General features: G+C 42.7%; 1 pseudogene; it reads left to right on the top strand.

Annotated features, from left to right (window-relative positions):
* Positions 1 to 1,379: 1,379 nt before the first annotated feature.
* LOC121030564 (non-POU domain-containing octamer-binding protein-like) lies at positions 1,380 to 2,877 on the top strand (annotated as a pseudogene).
* Positions 2,878 to 6,735: the final 3,858 nt, after the last annotated feature.

Below are 6,735 nucleotides of genomic sequence, written 5' to 3'. Positions count from 1 at the left end.
CTTCAGCTCAGGTCATGATCTCACAGTCTGTGACTTCAAGCCCTGCGTCGGGCTCTGTGCTGACAGCTCAGAGCCTGCAGCCTGCTTCGGATTCTGTGTCTCCCTCTCTCTCTGACCCTCCCCCGTTCATGCTCTGTCTCTCTCTGTCTCAAAAATAAATATTTAAAAAAATTTAAAAAAAATAAATAATAAAAGTAAAACATATTTAAAACTTTTTTTAATTAAAAAAAAACATTAAAAAACACAGTTTATTTTCTGTGCTCCAGCACCACAGAGGCTGGTGTGGGCTTATGGAGCCTGGGTGCTGAAGTTTCAAGGTCACTGTGAGCCAGACCCTGTCCCAGTCTGAGCTTTTAAGGTGAAGTGGGAGAGAGTATCCCTGCAGCTCCTCAGCCCTTTAATACTGAGACTTCTATTTCTATATCCCAGTGCTTACCAGGACTGGTGTGGGCTTGTGGACCCTGGGCTTGCTGAGGTTACAAGCTCCTTGTGATAACCAGACCTGGCAGTTATGGCATTCGGCCTGCCTGTCAGGGCATCAGACCTGCCCATTATGGTGTCCAGACCCTGCTCTGGTCTGGGCTTTTAAGGTGGGGTGGGAACATAAACTCTGTCATTCTCTAGTCCCTCTGACCTGGAGAGCTTTCCTGTAGTTCCTTCATTCTTGGTGAAGCTCTACTGTTGTCTTCTATATCCTAGTTGCCCTTTTAAACCACCGCTTTTTTTTCTGCACAAGCAGAGGGATCTGTTCCCATCCCCCAATACTATCCCTCCCCACTGCTGTTCACAGTTTAGAGGGTTGGAAGTTTCCTTTGTTACCTTGTTTGCATTTCTCTTGCTGTTCTCTTGTCATTCTATGATTGGTTGTTTAGTAACTATTCAGTCAGCCCTCAGTTCTTCCTCAGCAGGAATTATTCTATTAATTGGTTCTATTAATTTGGTATGTTCCATGGAGAAGGTGAGTTCAAGGTCTTCCTATGTTGCAATCTTGGACTGTAAGTCCTCAGGATCTTTCTTTAAAACACATACACACATATGCACACACACAATTTTCTGAATTTGTGTCTTTTTCTCTTCTCCAACCCTTTCATCGGGACCTTTTAATGTTAGTATTGTTTCCATTTATCCTTTACTTTTCCATAAGCTGATTTCCAAAGTGGTCTTTTTCTTTTCTTTCTAGACTTCCCATACAGTTTCTCTTTTTATTTTGCTAAAGATCCAATCTATCCAATTTGTGAGAGTTTTGTTTTTGTTTTTGTGTTTTTAGTTTTTTTGAGAGAGAGATAGAGAGAGAGAGAGAGAGAGAGAGAGAGAGAGAGAGAGAGAGAATGAGTGGGGTTGAAGCAGAGAGAGAGAGAGAGAGGGAGAGAGAATTCCACGCAGTCTCAGGACAGTGGAGGCCGTGTAGCATTGCTGTTACTCTGAGGAGAACAGTCGGTAGAGGGGTGCAAAAATGCAGAGCAATAAAACCTTTAACTTGGAGAAACAAAACCATACTCCAAGGAAGCATGATCAGCATCATCACCAGCAGCACCACCAACAGCAACAGCAACAGCCACCACTGCCACCAATACCTGCAAATGGACAGCAAGCCAGCAGCCAAAATGAAGGCTTGACTATTGACCTGAAGAATTTTGGGAAACCAGGAGAGAACACCTTCACCCAACGTCGCCGGCTCTTTGTGGGCAATCTTCCTGCTGACATCACTGAGGAGGAGATGAGGAAACTACTTGAGAAATACGGGAAGGCAGGTGAAATCTTCATTTATAAGGATAAGGGCTTTGGCTTTATCCACTCGGAAATGCGAACCCTAGCGGAGACTGCCAAAGTAGAGCTGGACAACATGCCAATTCGTGGAAAGCAGCTGCGTGTGCACTTTGCCCGCCATAGTGCATCATTCACGTCCGGAACCTTCCTCGGTATGTTTCCAACGAACTGCTGGAGGAAGCTTTTTCTGTGTTTGGCCAAATGGAAAGGGCTGTAGTCTTCGTGGATGATTGAGGAAGGCCTTCAGGAAAATGCATTGTTGAATTCTCAGGGAAGCCAGCTGCTCGGAAAGCTCTGGACAGGTGCAGTGAAGGCTCCTTCTTGTTAACCACATTTCCTCAGCCTGTGGCTGTGGAGCCCATGGACCAGTTGGATGATGAAGAGGGATTCCAGAGAAGCTGGTTATAAAGAACCAGCAATTTCATAAGGAGCGAGAACAGGCACCCAGATTTGCACAGCCTGGCTCCTTTGAGTATGAGGATGCCGTAGGCTGGAAGGCACTCATTGAGAGGAGAAGCAGCAGCAGGACCAAGTGGATCGCAATATCAAGAAAGCTCGTGAGAAGCTGGAGATGGAGATGGAGGCTGCTCGCCATGAACACCAAGTTATGTTAATGAGACAGGATTTGATGAGGCGTCCAGAAGAACTCCGGAGGACAGAAGAGCTGCACAACCAAGAAGTGCAAAAACGAAAGCAACTGGAGCTCAGGCAGGAGGAGGAGCGCAGGCGCCATGAAGAAGAGATGCGGCGGCAACGGGAAGAAATGATGCAGCGACAGCAGGAAGGATTCAAGGGAACATTCCCTGACGCAGAGAACAGGAGATACGGATGGGCCAGATGGCTATGGGAGGTGCTTTGGGCATAAACAACAGAGGCGCCATGCCCCCTGCTCCAGTGCCAGCTGGTACCCCAGCTCCTCCAGGACCTGCCACTATGATGCCAGATGGAACCTTGGGATTGACCCCACCAACAACTGAACGCTTTGGCCAAGCTACTACCATGGAAGGAATTGGGGCCATTGATGGAACCCCTCCTGCGTTCAACCGTGCAGCTCCCGGAGGTGAATTTGCTCCAAACAAACGTTGCCGATACTAATAAAAATTTCAGTGTCTCGTTTCCCAAAAACCCTTAAAAGAAGGACCCTTTCTGGACTAGCCAGAATTCTGCCCTGGAAGAGTGTTAGGGGTTTCTCCCAATAGTTAGGTCTTCCTTGCCTGTACTACTCTAAGGGAGTATGCTGGAGGCCGAGGGCAAGGGGGGACAATAAAATTTAACAAATCAGTTCTGTGTGGTATATCGTCTAGCTAATTGATTCTGTGTAGTGCATTCCTGAAGTCTCCTGTGATTGTTGAGGGCCTGGGGTGGGGGTGGGGGAACCATGACAAAATGGAGCCAGTTAGACCCCCTGTTAATCTTGCTCACTCCATTCTTTCTCCATCCTGTTCTATTTGCTTTCTCATTCTTACACCCTCCAAACCCAGAGACACTGCCACCTACACCACAAAAACAAACATCCCCCAATGACCTTAGCCCCATTGCTCCACTTGCAGGTGGGAATTCAGGCAAATGTCCACAGACGTCACAGACAACATACATACGGTTCTGTTATATCCCATATATTACCCCTTCGTGTCCTAAGGAAGACATTTTATCTTAGAGATTTTCATTTTAGTGTATCTTTAAAAAAAATCTTGTGTTAAGTTGCCTCCATCTTTTTTCTTGGGTAAGGGTAACTCAGGAATGGCCCTTTTCTGTCTATGATGTTGCTGTTCACAGCTTTTCTTGATAGGCCTAGTACAATCTTGGGAACAGGGTTGCTGTATGCTGAAGGTTGGACAGTAGCTCTTAGTCTTGCCTATCTTAGGTAGTTACGCTGTGCATTTTTTTATTGGTGTGCCACGCTTGATTTGTTCCTGATATCTTTGGAGCTTTTCTGAGAAATGGAGCAGTAATGCAGCATCAACTTATTAAAATATATTTTAAGCCTTTAAAAAAAAGAAAAAAAAAAAAGAATTCCAAGCAGGCTCCATGCTGTCAGTGCAGAGCCCCACATGGGGCTTGATCCCACGAGCTCTGAAATCATGACTTGAGCCAAGTTTAAGAGTGGGATGCTCAACCGACTGAGCCACCCAGATGCCCCCAATTTGTGAGAGTTTAGTTTGAGATATATCTTTTCAATTACAATCAGAACTATTCCCAACACCATATTTGTTGGGCTAACTGCCCTCAACTAGGCAACTAAAATATTTTAAATGTGTACATACCATCGTTCACTTGAACCAACAGTTAGTATTTCTGTCTTTTGCCTATGTATTCTCTTCCATTAATCGGTCATTTGCATAAATCACTCCTCCTATCTGAATATAACTCATTTGAGAGCAGTTATTATATAATTTTCATGCTTCCTCAGCATCAACCCTTATCCCACCACTAGTATTTTGCAAATAGTAGGCACCCAATATTTACTATATGAAATGTGAGAAATATAATACACTTGAAAAATGCTTTTATTCATTGTGATGGAGTGGGGAAAATAAAGTAATACAAAGATAGAAAAGAAAAAAGTAATAAGAATTTTATTGAATATTTGGGCACTTCTTTTTTCTTTTCAGCCAACTTCAGGAGAACAATAGTGAGGACTGGAAGGTGAGAGGAAGGAATTAGAGAAATAAAGGACAAGTAATCAATCAAACATAGGCCTATTCAGTGTGTCTTCGGTTGGCTTGCTATAACACAATAGCATAGATTGGGTGGTTTATAAACAACAGAAATTTATTTCTCACAGTTCTGGAGGCTGGAAGTCTGAGATTGGCGTGCCAGCATGGTCAGGTTCTGGTGAGGATCCTCTCTGGGTTACAGAGTGCAAAGTTCTTGTTACATCCTCACATGGTGAAAAGAGAGGGAGCTAGCTCCCTGGCCTCTTCTTATAAGGGTATTCATCTCATTCACAAGGACTCCACTCTCATGACCTAATTATCTCCCAAAGGTTCCACCTCCAAGTATCATTCTCCTAAGGGTTATATTTCAAAGTATGAATTGGGGATGGGGCACAAACCTTCAATCTATAATTCAGTATTTACAGTATTCTAAGAAATGGGTTAATTTCTTGGGAGGGGCATAGAATTTAAAAACCACACAGATCCTGAGATGCCTGGGTGGCTCAGTCGGTTGAGCATATGACTTGTTTTCAGCTTGGGTTGTGACCCTAGGGTCATGGGATCAAACCCTGCATTGGGCTCCATGCTGAGTATAGTGCCTGCTTGGGATTCTCTCTTTCTCTCCCTCTGCTCCTCTCCCCTGCTCACTCTCTCTTTAAAATAAAGTAAAGTAAAATAAAATAAAATAAAACAAAATAAAATAAAATGAATAAAATAAAATAAATAAAACAAAATAAAATAAAATAAAATTTAAAGAGCCCACACAGATCCTTATATTGTTCTCTTGGGGAGTTACAACTATCACATGCAATAGGTTAAAGGAACATTGATTGCCAAGTAGTGCAATGGTGTTCATGTGTTCAATAAAAGTTTCAGAGACGTGGAAGACATGTGAATTGGGAGCAACTGAGCAATGCGGGTATTGAATCAGCTCTTACATTCCCAGATGTGAAACAAAAAGAGGTAAAAGATGAAGATACGGGAAAGAAGAAAGCATGCGTTTTTGGAAATGAAATATCACAAAGCACAAGTGATACAGACAAAAAAAAAACACTTCTATTTCTCCTTCAAATGATGTTAATGATATTGTCTAGTGCTGTTCTAATATGCCAGCCTCTGGCAAATGTAGCTATTTAAGTTTAAATTAACTTAAATGAAATAAAATTAAAGATTCAGTTCTTTAACTGCACTAGCCACATTTCAAGAGATCAATAGCTACAGGCAGCTAATGGTTACTGTATTGAAAAGTGCAAATATAAGACACATCCACCATTGTCATCCACCATTGTTCTTTTTAAGTGCTATAGTAAGTGCTCCGACTTTGGCTCAGATCATGATCTTTCAGTTTGTGAGTTTAAGCCCTGCGTCAGGGTCTGTGCTGACAGCTCAGAGCCTGGAGCCTGCTTCCGGCTCTGTGTCTCCCTCTCTCCCCCTCCCCCACTCATGCGCGGTCTTTCTCTCTCAAAAATAAAATAAACATTTAAAAATTTTTAATAAAATAAAAAAATAAAAATATGGCACAAAAACAGACACATAGACCAATGGAATAGAATAGAAACCCCAGAATTAGACCCACAAAAGTATGGCCAACTAATCTTTGACAAAGTAGGAAAGAATATCCAATGGAAAAAAGACAGTCTCTTTAACAAATGGTGCTGGGAGAACTGGACAGTAACATGCAGAAGGATGAAACTAGACCACTTTCTTACACCATTCACAAAAATAAACTCAAAATGGATAAAGGACCTGAATATGAGACAGGAAACCATCAAAACCCTAGAGGAGAAAGCAGGAAAAAACCTCTCTGACCTCAGCCGCAGCAATTTCTTGCTCGACACATCTCCAAAGGCAAGGGAATTAAAAGCAAAAATGAACTATTGGGACCTCATGAAGATAAAAATCTTCTGCATTGCAAAGGAAACAATCAACAAAACTAAAAGGCAACCAACGGAATGGGAAAAGATATTTGCAAATGTCATATCAGACAAAGGGTTAGTATCCAAAATCTATAAAGAGCTCACCAAACTCCATGCCCAAAAAACAAATAATCCAGTGAAGAAATGGGCAGAAAACATGAATAGACACTTCTCTAAAGAAGACATCCGGATGGCCAACAGGCACATGAAAAGATGCTCAATGTCACTCCTCATCAGGGAAATACAAATCAAAACCACACTGAGATACCACCTCATGCCAGTCAGAGTGGCTAAAATGAACAAATCAGGAGACTATAGTTGCTGGTGAGGATGTGGACAAACAGGAACCCTCTTGCACTGTTGGTGGGAATGCAAACTGGTGCAGCCGCTCTGGA

This window comes from Herpailurus yagouaroundi, unplaced genomic scaffold (assembly GCF_014898765.1).
Source record: "Herpailurus yagouaroundi ecotype Mexico unplaced genomic scaffold, PumYag 140, whole genome shotgun sequence".
Lineage (NCBI taxonomy): Eukaryota > Metazoa > Chordata > Mammalia > Carnivora > Felidae > Herpailurus > Herpailurus yagouaroundi.
The sequence above is the reverse complement of the archived record's forward strand: the minus strand, read 5'-3'. Positions and strand labels throughout refer to the sequence as shown.